This window comes from Rattus norvegicus, chromosome 10 (genome assembly GCF_021556685.1).
Source record: "Rattus norvegicus strain SHRSP/BbbUtx chromosome 10, alternate assembly SHRSP_T2T, whole genome shotgun sequence".
Classification (NCBI taxonomy): domain Eukaryota; kingdom Metazoa; phylum Chordata; class Mammalia; order Rodentia; family Muridae; genus Rattus; species Rattus norvegicus.
In genome coordinates, this window is record NC_141543.1 from 65,982,926 (window position 1) to 66,000,000 (window position 17,075).

Here is a 17,075-nt window from a genome sequence, read left to right on the forward strand (position 1 = left end):
ACGCAGGCATCTTCCCAGCATCCTAGCCTTATCCCCGGGGACCAGCCCTGAGCACTCAGCGACCGAGGGTGGAGAGTGGCAAGTGCCAGAAGTCCGGTTCCTTAAACTTTACTAATGCCTGGGTCAGAGGGACGAAACCGCCAAGGCTATGCTGGCAGTGTGCGCGGCCGGAGCCAGGTTCAACTTAACGGGCGCTGGCTCGGCGACCACCTCGCCCAGGCTCCCTGACAGCAGGAGCGGAGCAAAGTTGGAGCGGGTGCCAGGGAAGTCCTGCCGCGCCCCCACGTGGTTGCCGTTCTAGGTGCTGTCCCTCCGGCCCAGAAAGGGCAGGTGACCACACGTGAGCCCGCGGACCCGTTACCCTCTGCTCTCCACCTCTGGGTGTCTCTTTGCTCTGAGGTCCCAGAGTGCTAGCTGTGGCGCCCCACTGGGATTCCCTTGTCCCTTGCCTCGGCCGGGCGGCTGCTGAGCCTTGGTGCCTGATGCTAGCCGCTCCCGCCCTGAGGGAACCAGCTGAGGCGGGAGCTCAGGTAGCGGAGGGGCCTGATCCCTGCGCTCCAGCCTTAATCCGCCCCTGTTTCCATGGCAACAGACCGAGGTGTCGTAAGCACAGGATTCTGACCTCACAGCAGGATGGGGAAGGAGAAAGCGGGCAGGGGGTGGTGGCAGAGGAGGGGGTGGGGTGGGGAGCGAAGCCCTGAGATGGGCGGAGAGAAGCAGATTCCGGGAGATGGGAGAGACCCAGATAAGCAGGTCAGACAGGTGGGTGAAAAAGCCACGCCTTCGTTATGAGGCGAAAAGGCTGAGTGGTGGTCCAGCTGCAGGTAACCGTGGAGGTTTGGTTGCCCCACCGTGTAAGAACAATCACAAACTTGTGTGTGACTTGTGCCCTCCACGTGGGTCGGTACAGTACGAAGAGGGGAGGGGGGGGACGACACAGTGCCTTTCGTTGTGGTGTGGGGCAAGTCTCTGCAGTAGTTAGAAGAACCGCTTTACTGTTTAACACCCCAGTTCCCTTTTCTACAGAAAGACACAGAAAGTCACTTCAGCCACTCAGCAGTGCTGAAGTGCAGTCCAGTGTGTCTGCACTGGGAAGGTGGTTTTTAACAGAGCTGCAAACAGTGGAGTCTGAGAAGCCTGGGCATGGAGCATGTAGGCTGGCTCTAGTGGGGAAGCTTCCCAGGCAGTTTTGAAAAGGCTGCCATGTCTGGGCTGCAGGTTTGTGATGGAGATAATGGGGAAGAACTGACATCTCATTTCCCTTTTGGTCTTTTGTCTTTTGGCAGTTTACAGTTAAGAATGAGCCACATAGCAGCCCACACACTTTATTTATATGGCTTAGGTGCCCGGGGAGGCTCCAGCAGCCTCCAGTAGCCCTCTGGTATCCTTGCTAGCCAGAAGCCCAGCTCTAGATAAGCCCAGTGCATTCTAGGGGGATGCTCCCTGGCAGAAGGATCCTTTCCAGCTCAAGAGGTGGCCACTGGAGCCTTGGGCTCTTTCTCCCAGCACAGATGAGGCTGGCTGGAGAGATTCCCTCAGTTGAAGTTCACACCTGGGTTGGCTTGCAGGAAACAGAGCAGAGAAGCCCTTGCCAAGGCTGGGCGGGGCGTGGGTGGCCTGGAGCCTGCTCCTGGGACACTGCGTGAACAAATGACTTTTGCTTTGGTCCTTTCCTGGTCAATTTCCTCTTTGGGGCGCTGATTCAATACCATGGATTTGTCCTTTCTGCACACATGTGGAGGAAGCTTGGGTTCTTTGTGTGGATTCTAGGTGTGTGCCCCAAAGCCAAAACATGCCTCGGGCTAAGGCCAAGGGAGGTGGCCATTGAAGTTTCTGTTTGTAGATTTGTTCCCAAACGCTCCAAACAGCAAGGTTTATAGGTTGGTTTGAGAAAATGGTTGTTACCTAGCTGATGCAAGATTCAACATGGGGTCCTGGACTAGACTGAGTTTAATAGTTTATGATTTGGAAGGGGGGATTGAAGGCAGAAAGAAAAAGGGACTCTTCCTAGAGGAGAGGGACAAGTAAGCCCCAGGTCGTGAGAGTCCTCGATCTGATTTCTGATTGTCCTAGTAAAGGGGGAGGTATCTTTATCTCTTCATAAATGGACTCCACTGGCCACCACCTCTGGAGTGGAATCTAGCTGCTGACAGTGCTGAAGGCTTCTGCAGATGCTCTGCCAGGGTTTCCAGCTCATGGCCTACCCTGACAGAACCTGAGTTATAAAAAGCGAGCCTCTGGTCAAGAGAGATGAGAGGCATCAGGGCGAGCAAGGCCTCGAGCCATCCGGCATTCTCCAGGAAGGAAGAGCAGCCTGCTGGGGGTTTTGCTGTGCCAGAGTTGCCTGCTTAAGGTCAGGATCTATGGTTCTCATTTTTAGAGCGATAAAAACAGAATGCAAATCGAGAGGCTCTGGGCTAATACAGAGCCCTTTCCTTAAAGTTTTTGTCTTGTTAAGCAAGGAAATAGAGTGCCAAATAAGCTTTGTTAAGTGGCAGTCTATTTAATAATTTAAAATCGTGTAGTTGTCTTTCATTAGGATTTATCTGTACATCAACCACAAAATCAGTCAAACACACTCATTTATAAGTTAATGCCATCCCTAAATAATTCAGTAAGTGCTAGATTAAGGCCTGCAACCCGGTGAGATGCATTGTGTTCTCCTGGTGTCCATACCCTAGATGGGCTGGCTGGGTAGCTGAGTGGGTTTCTCCACTGTGGAGGAAAAGGAGAGAGGCAGAGGGAGAAAACAGTGTGGTGCTGTCAGGTGGGTTCCCTTGATGATATGAGAGTCTCCCCCATCTCTGTCTGCATCTCTCTGAGAACCCTCGGCTGTGGCAACTCGGGTCTTCTTAGCCCCAATGGAGAAAGAAAATGGACGACATGGGTGACCAAAACATTCTTTTCTGTTGGGGGAAGGATGTGGAGGAGACATATGAGCTCTTTTTAGAGAGAACCGAGAGAATTGGCCTCTTTCGTCCAAATCCAGGCACGGAAGTTGAATTTCAATGTCCCAATCTAGAGATGCGGTCTGGCGGAACCAAAATTCTTCCTTCAAAACTGGTCTGCTGGGGACTGTGCCTCTCCTCTTAGCTCCTTGTCCTTACTCCAGAAAAGAAAAGCTGAAAGGAGTTTTTCTAGGGGTACTCTGGAAGAGAGGAAAGGCAGAGGGAGCTGCTAAGTGGAGAAGGGAGGTCTCATTTGTGGCTGGAAGGAAGGTGTGGCAGTTTTGTCTTGTGTTGTGTTGTGTTGTTTTGAGGCAAGGTCTCACTGTGTAGCCCTGGCTGTTCTGGAACTCTCTATATACGTAAGGCTGGCCTTGAACACACAGAAACCTCCTTGTCCCTGCCTCCTGAGTTCTGAGTCAAAGACAAATGCTGCCACACCCAGAGATAAGGGAGGTAAGGACAGAAGTGAGCTTGGATGAGGTATAGACAGTGTCTGATCCAGTTCTTTTCATGATGGCTTGGGGTCAGTTCCTTGGTACTGAACATTTAGGTCTGTTTTCTAGAGGGAAATTGTCTAGGACCCAAACTCCCAGCATGGATACTGTCCCTTCACTGTAGGAATGAGCCCCAGATCTTCTGGGCTCTGTTCCACCTGCGAGCCCCCAGCCCTTCAGAGGACTTAACACTATTATGGCGAGCCTGGTGGAGAACCATAGCGGATGTGAGTTTAGGGCCAGGAGATGTTCTTGGCTAGTCTGACAAGAGGAAGTCTCATTAGGAAAAGGCAGGGAAGGGAAGGGTAGGTGTTGGGCCTCTTAGCCTGAGGTAAAGTTGCCAATAGATGGAGCACAAATAAGGGGAGCCTTCGGGGTAAATCCACCTCTAAGCTCTAGACACATCTTTGGATGGGGCCTGAGGAAAGACAGAGCAGTTTGTGCCAACGAGCTGAGAAGGAGGGAGGAGGCATCATGAAGGATGTCAAGAACGGGTCTGTTTGGTACCATCTGCAGTGAAGTAGTGGCTAAGGTTAAAGCAGAGAGGAGATGACAGGGAGGGAACAGATGGCCAAGGAAGCAAAATAGCTGGCAAACAGGGAACAGAGTCTCCAGGGACCGCAGGAGGCAGGACCTCAGCACTGAGTGCCGGAAGCAGCCCTTTCCTTGGAGTGTGATGGCCAGGCCACCCTGGGTAGAAGTGAGTCAGGGAGCTAGCTGGGTATGGTGGTGCATGGCTATAATCTGGCACCTAGGAGACTGAGGCAGGAGGATTGAGAGTTAAGGGCCAGTATGGACTACACAGTAAGACACGTATACATCACACACACACACACACACACACACACACACACACACACACACACAGAGAGAGAGAGAGAGAGAGAGAGAGAGAGAGAGAGAAAGAAAATGCTTAGTAGTAAAGCATTTATCTAGTACTATGCACAAGACACTGGGTCTATCACCAGCGTTTTGGGAGGGGAAATTGAAACAGAAAAAGTGAGTCATGGATAGGACTGAGGAGGGACCTCTCATGCTGGAGGTCGTAGGCTAGAGCCCTTTCTTCTGTGCAGGTGCCTCCTTTGGTATTGATGAGGCACAACTGGGTCAGTATCTCCCCAGAGTAAGGCAAAGCCACCTTGGATCTCCAGACATACTTGAAGGAGAGAGCTGGGAAGGGACTCAGATGTCATCTGGAGATGGACAGCAGGGGACAGGTTGTTTCTCCTAACTTACTTGGCTTCACTTGTGCCAACCAGTGCGCTCCCATTAGCCAAAGATGTTCATATCTGCTTACCACATACTGTAGGCTAAGCTACGTGCCTGTCACCATGCCATCTGTACCATGTACACTTATTCTCACTCTAAAGATGAAGTAGCTGGGGAGAGGCGATTCTGCCACCAAGAGTGCTTACTGCTTTTGCAGAGAACCAGAGCTCAGTTCTCTGCACCCCCCTCAGGTAGCTTACAACCACCTGTAGCTCTGGCCTCAGGGGATCTGACGTCTTCTGGCCTCTGTAGGCACCCATCCACAACACACACACTCCCACACACAGACACATAATTAAAATAAGAAAAAAAAAAAAAGAAAAACTGAAGCACATGAAGACTCACGTAGACCTTGGGCCTCCCAGCTAGCCTCCCCCTGCATCTGACGTGGTCCAAGCCTATGTGAAGAGCCCACACTCTACTCACCCTCTTCACCCCTAAGCTCCACCGGCTCACGTGCCCATCTGTCTTGATTTCTATGACATTTGTTTTGTGGAGTGCTGATGAATCATTTGTGTCCTGGTAGTTTCCCCCAGAAAGTTTCTTGGTTGGGGTCCAGAGCCTTGAACCACTGTCTCTTGGATCTTCTATTTGATGTTCCCCTCTGAGTCCTGTAGATACATCCTGTAGGACCCGATGATCCCACTCATGAAAACACGGAGACGGAGAGCGATGCAATCAAGAAAGAGGTTTAGGGGGCTGGGGATTTAGCTCAGTGGTAGAGCGCTTACCTAGGAAGCGCAAGGCCCTGGGTTCGGTCCCCAGCTCCGAAAAAAAGAACCAAAAAAAAAAAAAAAAAAAAAAAAAAAGAAAGAGGTTTAGGGTTGGGGATTTAGCTCAGTGGTAGAGCGCTTGCCTAGCAAGCACAAGGCCCTGGGTTCAGTCCCCAGCTCCGAAAAAAGAAAAAGAAAAAAGAAAAAAAAAAAAAAGAGGTTTAATGATCCAGTGCACTGGGGTGGCCCTGTAATCGGGACAGAGGCGACCCCGAGTAGCAAAAGCACACACTTTTTATACACTTGTGGGGGACAGCCTTTGGCAACAGTGTGAGTTGACTCTTGATGACGCACATTGACCCTTATATTCCTCAATGGAGAGATATCTTTGGCATTTGAATGGGGAATTGCTAAGAGCCCTTCCCTCTTCCAGGTTAGCTCATTTCCTAGAACAGGGTGTTATTCTAAATTCTTTGGAAACTCTCTGGTTCTGATAACGGGAAGTCCCAGCCACCTGGTATTTCCCTGAAAGTGGCCATAGTCATTATGTTTGAATCTCACATTCCCTTCCCTTTGCTCTTGCTCTGGGTCCTTTATTGCCAGCAGACACAGGACAGTAGGCCAGAAGCTCTCACGGCCACATCAAATTCTTGAGAAAGGCCCAACCTCATGGCTTATTTGGGCTGGTCATATACTCTCAACCCTCCCTAGAGGCTGCTCTCCCTGACTCTTCTCCCAGGCCAACGGGACTGCAACATAGCCACACCCACGCTGGTGGCTGGGTGTACTCTGGAGCAGGGTAGGCGGCAGCTGATAGGCTGGTTGAGACAAGTGATTCCACCTGTACTGGTCTTTTTCTCTTTATGGTCCAACCATAGCCTACCAGCCAGGATGGCACCTGTAGAACTCGGGTGGTTCTGTACCTTTCCAGTCACAACAAATTCCCATGTGAAGCAAGGCAGTATCTATCTGAATCTTGAGGTGTGGAAGAACAAAATCCCTCTTCAGAGAGGAGGCTTCCCTCCACTCAGGAGGCATCTGACCTAATAGATACAATGGGTGCTTCCGAGCCTGTGATTACTGCCACATCAGTCAGCGAAGTTTGGAGATGGCACTGCAAACAGCTCCATCTATCTGATTCATGAGAGTCACTCTGGGGGCTTCTGTGCTGGCATAGCAAGAGGGTTGGCACAAAGCAGTGCCTGTGAGTGTGTGTGTGTGTGTGTGTGTGTGTGTGTGTGTGTGTGTCAGAGAGAGAGAGAGAGAGAGAGAGAGAGAGAGAGAGAGAGAGCGAGCTTGTGCACACCTGGTAAGCATTCAACAGGCTCCCAGAGTGTTCATGTCTGCTGTTGCAAAGCAGCACACCCCAAGTGCACTGGCGCAGATGTTGGCACCCACGCTCCAATCCCCTAGCATGGCTTGAAGCCACGGCAGGATGGTGAGACACTCATTCGAGGGGCCCAGGAGTGGGTGGGCCAGTGTGGTTGTGTGCCACATGTTGGGGACAAAGCTTGGTGAGTGGGTGTGCGGCTCACCCTGTAAGGGGGTGGGTGGGCACGACTTACCGTTCCTCTGCCAGGGGACGAGCCACTGCAGCCCCCAGAGACAGAGCCTCTTGTCAGTTTACTGGCTTTTTTCCAGAGGGTGCTAGCATCATGGTGACAATTCTATTAGTCTACAGGAAACAGAGCAAAAGTCTTCCTTGAGTCAGTAGAAAAGCTGGGCTCTAAACTCTCAACCCATGGCCGTTGTATATGGGTTGCTTTTGCCTCCAAATGATCAGGGCTCTCTCTGGGCTCGTGACCAGCTGATTGTGAAGGAGGCCTTTACATAGGCTTATGTAGAGAGATTCATGAGGCCCTTGGGGGAAAATTGGCATTCTTCTTACGATGATTTATTTATAGGGCGATTGGATGATGGGATGTGGAGGCCAAGGTGCCTCCATTAGCAAGAAGCACACAAGGCAGGAAGCCTTGCTCTGCGTTTGACATTTAGTGGGACGACTCCTACCAGGGGGCTGCTTTTTCTGTTAGAAGGTTTTTCCTTTAATGTTCTATTCATGGACTTGTCTGGGCAGGCTGAGGGAAAGCAGGAACATGTGGTGAGATGGGCCAGGGACTGAAGCTGGCCAGTCTCAGGGGAGATGGAGCCTGAGGAGGTCACTTAGTGACCAGTGTGGGGACAGCCTGGATGCTGGAGGAGAGAGGCTCTGCTCTCACACTGCAGACAACTTGCTGGCCTGCCACCTCGCCTTGTCATGTGCTGCATAAGACACAATGTGTGTTTACTTTCCTGTCTCTTTCTCCCCACAAGCTGATTGTAGCCCCCTGGCAACCCTGGCCTTGGCCTGGTTGCCACCCTTTTCTTTCTGGTAACTGTGGAATCATGGGAAGAAGAACCTCAGAACTAGAGTCCTGGGACTGGGTAAGGGTCTGTCTGTGACTGAGTCACTAGGACCCTGGCATACCTCTTCCTCTTTAAGCTTCAGTTTACCCACTTCTAATATGGATGGAGTGATAGTCTTCAGGATACTTTTCAGTAGTAGAACAGTGTCTTCAATGCTCCCAGTGTCAGAGTCAGGAATATACAACACAAGAGTGGGGCCCTTGCCATAGCTAAGGGAGGAGCCCTCTCCCTCCACCGCCCGGCCTCTTTCTGCCTCCTTCTCCAGTTTAGAGGTTTGTGGATCTACTAGGATCTCTTCTAGCAAGGTTTTGCATACTGGAAGGCCATGAGCGAGCGTGTTAACAGGGAGAACATTCCTTCTTCTTGGAGCATAGGGCTTGAGAGCAGGCTCTGCACGGAGAGGCCTGTTTCCGATAATTCCGTTTGCACCCTATGCCAGCTTGGCTCTGGCTCTCGGGTCCTAGTGTTCTGGGAGGGGAGTTATCTGTACTAGCAGCCTCCATATTCCCACTCCTCCATCAGTCCTCAAGCTAGACTTCTCGCTTTGTCCCCTGTTGGTTGTCCTGCCTCCCCTGACTTGCATGATGGCCACTTCCTGCTTCTTTCTCAGTTATGCTGCTGCTGCCTCTCAGCTTGCTCCTCCCAGCTTCATCTCCTTTGTCTTCCTCCATGGAGTCACTCCCCTGGGAAGTGCCACCCTCCCTCTGCTCTGGAGGGCTTTCCGACCCCCCATCTACCTGTCTCAGAGAAGATGCTGCTTTTGATGCCCTCGGCCACCTACTCAGCTGACCCTCGGATGTCCCCACAAGTTGCCTCCCTAGTACCTCAAAATCTCGCATCCCTGAAGCTCTACTTGTCCCTGCCCCTCTCAGCAAGATGCTTCTGTGCACACACACACACACACACACACACTCACACCACACACTCACACACAACACACACACAACACACACACTCACACAACACACACTCACACATAACACACACTCACACACACACCACACACACACCACACGCATGTACACATGCGCGCGTGTATACACACACCACACACTCACACACACGTGTACACACGTGTACACACACAGACACACACACACACACACACACACACACGTCTTACCATTTGGCACTATCTTTTCCCCATGTACCACTTCAGAAGTCCCGGGTGTTGCGCTCCCCTGCCCCCTCCACAGAGCCATCTTAGGGTGGGGTCTTGGGGTCCCTTCACTAATCCTCCTTTGCTCCTGTCCTAGCCTCCACCCCAGCCCAGCTGCCTCTGTGCCTCCTCCACTATCTTCACCCACTGTGGGCTTTCACTGTGGCAAGGTTCCACAGTGCTCTGTGCTCCCCTCACTCTCACTAGTTTATTTTCTTCATAGACACGTTAAGATCGTGTGTATTTATGGGGTACCATGTGATGCCCTGTCACTCACTTGCTTAAAAACCCTCAGTGGTTTTCTCCTTCAAGAGATGGCCCAGACTTCCTAGCCTGGCTGTCAAGGCCTCCCCCACAACCTCCCACCCATGCTTAGGCTTCTTCTCCCCTCTCTGTACTTTGAACTCTAATCTCCAGGTCTCCTCAATGATTTTCTATCCTACTGAATCATGGTTCTTCCTCACCTCTAAGGATTTGCACAAATAAATCTGCCCAGAATACTTCTTGCTGCTGCTTTCTCCTGCACTCCTACTCTGTAGATGTCAGCTGACACCCTGCCTGCCTCCTGGGAACACATCCCTGTACTAGCTAGAGAGGTGTTCCAGTATCTTCCTGTGCCGGCATTTACCCCCCACTTTATAGCAGTGACTTTTTATTGTCTGTCCCGGATGATCAGTTCCATTCCATGAGAATGCTGGCCATCACCTTCCCCATTGTCCTTCTAAACTCACTCATGACCCTACTGTCTGCCCCACAAGGTCAGCTTGTACAAGTTCAACAATGGACTTCTGATCAAGTAGAGGCGAGCCACCATGACTTCTCTGTACCCCACATGAAAGCCATCCACAGGTTTTCCCAGAAGTACAGCTGGCGAGGACTCAAGCAGGTAGTTTATGTGGGAAGTGATCCTGGGAAGTGCTGAGCGGACAGAGAGAAGGCAAGAAGGTAAAAAACCAAAACAAAACAAAACAAAAAAAGACAAAAACAAAACCCTTATCGCACAGCTTCCACTGTGGCTATCCAGAACCTAAACTCACTGGGGAAACTTTGGGGTACAGTCTAAAAAAGCATGCATCTCCTTCATCTCACCCTGAGAGGAAACCAGGGAAGCCTGATGGCTTTATACACCACCCCCCAAGCATTCAGGAGCAACTAAGGCTTCTGGAGAGGTACAACTCCACTGCTAGGCAAAGCCTGTGTCAAAGCAGGGGTTGGAAGGCAGGCCCTGGCAGCGTTTGGGTTCAGTAAGAGCACCCTCTCCTCCTTCAGCCCCAGTGTGTGGCTCAGGGTTCCTACTTTATAGATTCACCAAACTACTCAATCCATGGATACTCGGTTTGCTACCAAGAGACAACCAAACCAGCATCCTGCATAAAGTATCGAGCTGCATTGTGGCATTCAGTAAAACAATCAAGCCAATAGCTAACACACACGTACACGCACGCACGCACGCACGCACACACACTCACATACACACTCACATACACACTCACACACTCACATACACACTCACACACACTCACACATGCGCACACACTCACATACACACCCACACACATGCACACACACGCACACACACTCACACTTGCACACACACATACTCACACACATACACACACACACACACACACATCTCCACGGGATATGTGACTAGTAAACGGTAGACTTAAGTACAAACGATTGACCGGGAAAACTTAACTTTCACATTGTTTTGTAGCCGTAAGATTAAATCATGCAATCCTCGAGGTTTTTGTTCTGTTTCTTTGATACAAGGCTTTGCTATGCTGCCCAGGCTGACTTTGAACTCCCTTTCTTTTTTTTTTTTTTTTTTTTTTGGTTTTTTTTTTTTTTTCCGGAGCTGGGGACCGAACCCAGGGCCTTGCGCTTCCTTAGGCAAGCGCTCTACCACTGAGCTAAATCCCCAACCCTGAACTCCCTTTCTATTGCCTTGGTCTCTGACTGGGATTTCAGATTCTGACTATAGAGCTTTCAGAACAAAGTTCCTGGAGCCAGGAGAAGCTGTAGGTTTGGGGTCATGGTACTTCCCGTGCAACTCCCACCCCCTCCCCAAGCAGCAAGGCCAGGTCTAATTCGCTCCAAGTCATGGAAGGGTTTAGAGGCTGGAGGAATTGAATAGCATGTGTGAGCCATGGCCGTCAAGGTCTCCTCCTCCAAGTATAGAAAGAGGCTGTATAGACCAGAGAGAGGCATCCGCATCCAGTGTGTGTGCCTGGGCAAGCTCTCGCTCTCTCTCTCTCTCTCCCTCTCCCCCTCTCCCTGTCTTATGGGTGTCTGTTACACGTGACACACACACTCTCACTCCAGAAAGTTTAGGCTTGGTTTTGACAGATTTTTTTGGAACAAAATTTGTACTATTGATTCTGTGGCAAATGAAAATCTCTGGCGGACACTCTGGGCTTCCGAGATCTGAACTGTTTAAATGAGGCTGGACCAAACATGAGGAGGTGAAATTGCTAACCGAAGCCAAGTGCAGGTGGTGCCTGGGGTGAGAAGGCTGCTCTTTTTGTCTTCTCTTGTCTGTGAAAATGACTTGCTCCTTTGAACTGATCCTCTCCTCTCCTCACAGGAGGCCTCGGGGTTGTTGCCCAGGCCTGTGGTTTCAATAGAAAATCTGAGCAGAGGGAGAGAGGCTGGCAGCCTTGCACAGGGTCAGACAGAGGGAGGCTGCTGAGGGGTACATTTTATCACCCAACCCAATGGTGGGGCAAGGCTGGCCAGGGGCTGGCTGCAGGTGGTGGTGGTTTTCTTCCTATAATTGGCCTACTGCCCCTGGTGGGCCAGTGAGCCTGCCTTGAGGACACATTTGATTGCAGAATCAACGCTTGTTGGAAATGGGTGAGTGTTGCAAGATGAACAACCCACACTTCCCAAGCCTCCAGGAAGGAGATAGATGGCTCACACAAGCCTCTCTGCAGTTCCTCTCCTGGCCTTTCTCCTGCCCGGTCAGCCCCAGCTTCTTTACCTTCTTTACTGCTTCTGACATCCCTAGATTTTCATCTTGCCCATGGCTCCCACCGAGGCTTACTCTTTAAGCCAGCCTTTTTGCTTCCCCTCCCACAATGCACTGCTTCATGCTCTGTTGTTAGTGTTACCAGTTGTACTTAACCAGAAGAGAGACGTAGATTGAGCCAGTCGGGCCAGGTCTCTTGTCAGGGCACATAAATGGGTTATGACTACCTTCAGGTTTTCTCTTCACAGGGTGGTGAGATAAGATGGGAGGGGTCTCTGCCATTTCACAAAGATGGATGTCACAACTGTTGGGATTTTAGTTTTTGTGGGTTTTTTTTTTTTTGTTGTTGTTGTTGTTTTTTTTTTTTGTTTTGTTTTGTTTTTTGGCACAGTCAGTCTCGGTCGTTCAGACTAGCCTCAAAATTACTATGTAACCCAGGCTGGCTTTGAACTCACTACCGTCGTCCTGTGTCTACCTCCCAAATGCTGTGATGACATACATAGGGCACTGGACCTGGCTGGGTGTAGTGTTTATTGGCTGGTGGCCTATTGCTATCTGGGCAGGGAAAGATGCAACGACTAAACCAAGCCCCATGCTTTTATACAGCGTACACTATAGTTGGGGGTGGGGAAGGAGGTAATAAACCACTGATTATAATCTCTACAGTAAGACCAAGTGCTTAGCAGAAAATCTGCAGAGTTAATTAAAGGATAGAAGGTAACCAGAGAGCTTTTGATTTAGAGAGATTGGCTGTGAAGCCTTTCTGATGAGGCGATATTGGAACTGGGACCTAAGCAGAGGGAAAGAGGGAGCTCTGTAGGTGATCAGAGCCACTTCAGCCTGGGGAGAGGCCTCCCTGCAGTGAGGTACAAGGGCCCTGAGGTGCAGGTGTGCCTATTGGTTTACCTGACCTCTCTGGGGATTTGTGGAGGACCAGCGTCCTGAGGTGTGTCCTAGAGTTAGCTTCACATTCCTCTGGAGAGGACCAGGGCTCAACTTGGACAGCACCTCGGAGACCAAGGCAACTGTCATGATGGAGTGGGGGAGGTTTGGTGGGTCTGCCTAGCCCCTTACATCAGCATTAGAGGTGTCGCTTGGCTATTTCTGTGACCTTAGCAATGGTTCAAGACATGGTCAAGGGTTGGGTGCCACTGCCCTTCTTTTATACTGCAAAGTACATGTATGGAACTGAATTCCCATGCAGTCCGTCTGTTCCCCCGCTGCCTCTTACATCAGCTCAGCCTCTACGGAGCATCGGTGTTGGCCAGGCTTGAGTCTCGGTGTGTTCTCATCATTCCCTGCTTAGCTGTTTGGTTTTGGTTTTGGCCATGGCTAGGGATCAAACCCAAGGCCCTATGAGTGCTAAGCCAACACTCTGCCACTCGGTCCATCCCCTGCCATTTCCTAGGTAGCTGAGTTTCACTGTGGTACAGGAGGGAGCAAACAGTCTAAGTGGAGTCCCTACTCTCAGGGAACTCAGCCTGATGGGAAAACTCCGTGTTAGGGAGAAGCCACTGGCTGGAGAGAAGGGAAATGATTCTGTAGGTGTCAAGGCAGGGGTTGGGGGAGGTGGCTGGGGCGGGGAGAGAGTCGTCCTCTCTAGCTCACCTGGCTGGACTTTGAGAAAGGAGCTTTGAAGGAGAGGTCGGAAGGCCGGGTGTGCAGTGTAAGGAGGTCATTGCTCTCTGTGTCACAAGGTAGCAGATTGGTGGTGGCAGATAAGTGGTCAGATAGATTGGCAGGACTTTATTATGGCAGAACCTTAATTACCAAGGAGGAGGAGGGTTGGTTAGCTCAACGGCCACAGAGTCATTTCTTTTGAACTTGCCAAATAGTACATACCCATGGTAGAAAACCACAGGCTTTCAAAAAGGAGAAAAATCACTGAAATCTCACAACCTGAGGAGCGAGTGCATGGAGGCACAGCTGGCTTGGTGCCTCCTCCAGCTGTTCGTTCCTACAGCCTGTACATGTGTCCTGGCTTACCGAATCCTATCCTGAATACCATTCAGAAGTTTCATTATGTAGCCCAGGCTGGCCGGGAATGCCTGGACTCCGATGACTCTTCTGTTTTCTGAGTGGCTGAGACCACAGGCCTCTGCCCCTGTGTCCACTTAGCCCAGTTATCACAGCTTTTGTTGTTTTGAGACGTGGTCCTACTGTGTAGTCCTGGCAGGCCTAGAACTCACTATGTAGATCAGACTGGCCCTGAACTCAGAGAAATCCTCTTGTCTCTGCCTCCTGCGTGCTAGGATTAAAGGTGTGCCCCACCACAACAGGCCAAAGTCGAAGTGAATGCTTGTGACTGCTCTATATTATGTCATGCACAGTCCCCCTTGATTGGCAAGGCCACTGGTAGAGAACACACTATGGCTAACCGCTGACAGATTTGATTCTGTGCTTACTGACCTGGGAGAAAAGAGGCGGGGCCTTGCAGGGAGCTAAGCGGGTGGAAGCCATGGTGGGAGCTGAGTGCATCCATTTTGACACATGAGCATCCAGTTAGAACCCAAAGCAAAAATCAGAAAGGAGGTTCTCTCTCTCTCTCTCTCTCTCTCTCTCTCTCTCTCTCCCCCTCCCTCCTTCTCTCCACCCGTGTGTATGAGAGTGTGAGTGTGAATGTGAGTGTGTGTGAGTGTGTGAGTGTGTATGTGTGAGTGTGTGAGTGTGTGTGAGTGTGTGAGTGTGAATGTGAGTGTGTGAGAGGGGGTGTGAGTGTGTGTGAGTGTGTGTGAGTGAGTGTGAATGTGAGTGTGTGAGTGTGTGAGAGTGTGTGAGTGAGTGTGAATGTGAGTGTGTATGTGTGAGTGTGTGAGTGTGTATGTGTGAGTGTGTGTGAGTGTGAATGTGAGTGTGTGTGAGTGTGTGTGAGTGTGTGAGTGTGAATGTGAATGTGAGTGTGTGAGTGTGTGAGTGTGAATGTGAGTGTGTGTGAGTGTGTGAGTGTGTGAGTGTGTGAGGGGCTGTGAGTGTGTATGTGTGAGTGTGTGTGAGGGGGTGTGAGTGTGAATGTGAGTGTGTGTGAGGGTGTGAGTGTGAATGTGAGTGTGTGTAAGTGGGTGTGAGTGTGTGTGTGAGTGTGTGTGTGTGTGTGTGTGTGTGTGTGTACATACTGTGAACATGCCCTTAGTACTGAGTAAAGAAGGCAGTTGCTGGGGAACCCAAGAGGGAGGTTTACAGAGGCATGTGTTTTCTTTGATGCTGGGTGCTTTGACTATACAAGAGTTTTGAGGATGCGGATGAAGAGGAATATGCCCCTTGCTCCTGACTCATGCTGAGGGATTTGATGGATTTTTAGATTCCTTGACTGAGGGTGTAGTTCAGTTGCTAGAGTACTTGCCTAGCAAGCATAAGGCCCTGTGTTTCATCAGCACCACACGAATCAGCACCAATTCTGGGGGAGTAGAGGCAATAAGGTCAGAAGTTCAGGCCATCCTTCATGACATAGCAAGCTCAAGGTCATCCTGGAGACACGGGGGCAGGAGTGTCGGGGGTTGTAAATTATTTGAAATTTGATGCCAAAGTGATCTCTCAGATCTCTCAGCTGAGGAAGCAGGCTCAGAGAGTTATAGTGATTTTCCCACAGTCACACAGCCTTGAAAATAGTTGGCTTTAGGGTTGGAGGGGTGGCTCAATGGTTAAAAGCACTTGCTGCTCTTCCAGGGAACCTTGGTTTTGATCCCCAGCACCCACACAACAGCTCACAACTGCCTGTGACTCTAGTTCCAGCGGTAATGACCTTTTATGGCCCTCTTGGAACACTGAACATTTACATGGTACACATACATACCCACAGGCAAAAGACTCAAACATAAAGTAAGATATATTAAGGAGAAGATAACAGTTGGCCAATGGATTCCAAAGAACATTCAAACCAACTGGCAATACACCCTTCTTTTTAGTACCTCAGCACCAACATCTCTCTGCAGAGCCTGGCCTCCCTCTCTTGGTCTGCTAGTAGCTTCCTCCCCACCATGAGAGGGTCTGGGAGGACCAAGCCTACCACCTGTAGTGGGGGATGGGGTGGGGTTACTGATTAAACACTGGGCAGACCCAGACTCAAATCCTGGGAGTTACCTTATTTCTTGAACTTGAGTTCCTTCCATCCACAAAATGGGGTTGTAATAGTACCCACCTCATGGAGTTAAAAAAGATTAAAGAAGATGTCTCTTACAAAGCTCTTGGCACTTTACTGTGGCCTGACCCAGAATAGGCACTCGGTGAACACAGCCATCAATGTGAATAGTAGCAGCAGTAACTTCCTTCCCGGAGGAATTCCTGTGTTGTCTTCCTCCTGCCCACCCCTGGCTGCTCTTTGAAGTTTAACTGCCTGTCATCCAAAGCTGAGACTTGAGAGTAGCCAGGGCTGGGATCTCAGGGCCAGCATAGATGGGCTACCTAGCTAGCATGGAGGGTATAGCTGTTTGGAATGAGTCTTTTCTTTCTGATCTGAACTCTTTGCCCTGTCCATTAGGGGTGTGGAGATGTTGTGAATATCGTTGGACTGTTTATTGGCCAAGAAACCACAAGGTGGGGGTGGGGCCCATCTACCAACCACTTCTACAACCACTGCCTGCTCTGACTTCTGTCTCTTCTCTCAGAAAACAGGACCATGATCAGAAAAGCAGACCCAGCCTCAGCCTGCGCCTTGGTCTTGAGGCTGTGAGTGGGCATAGCTTCCTGCATGGCTCCTCTGGGCCTTATGGCTGGCCTTCTAGGTTCCCCTTGTAGCCTCTGCAGATGAGGCTAAGCAGACAGGTAGAAACACTGCGGAACCAGACACTTACCACTGGTGTAACCGTGACCAAATGTTTTTAATTCTCAGAGGCTCAGGACTCAAGCGTGTCGTGGAGGCAGGAGGATCAGGATTTCAAAACTAGGTTTGGCTACAAAGCAAGTTCAAGACCAGTCTATGTTATATTAGATAGTCTCAAGCAAACTGAACCAAATCCATAGGTTAATGCCTGGTGGGGATCTGGGAATGGTGACTGAGTGGACTCAAAATGCCTAGGAGCTGGGCCTCCTTGCAGCCTTGGTGCTGTTTTCTGTCTTTAATTTACTCAGCAGCCCTGCACTGAGGCCCTACTGTGTGTGGCAAGCACAGCTCCTGTCTCT

At 50.5% G+C, this 17,075-nt stretch overlaps 1 protein-coding gene and 1 long non-coding RNA gene across 2 annotated transcripts in view; both read left to right on the top strand.

The window, feature by feature from the left end:
* The window catches only part of Rtn4rl1 (reticulon 4 receptor-like 1), a 73,659-nt gene that overhangs the window by 793 nt on the left and 55,791 nt on the right, over nucleotides 1-17,075 (top strand).
* LOC148002965 (uncharacterized) overlaps nucleotides 628-17,075 on the top strand; it is a 17,204-nt gene continuing 756 nt past the window's right edge. Inside the window, exon 1 of the long non-coding RNA XR_015631795.1 lies at nucleotides 628-762. This is a non-coding gene — a long non-coding RNA (uncharacterized LOC148002965). The remainder of the gene's footprint in view (nucleotides 763-17,075) is intronic.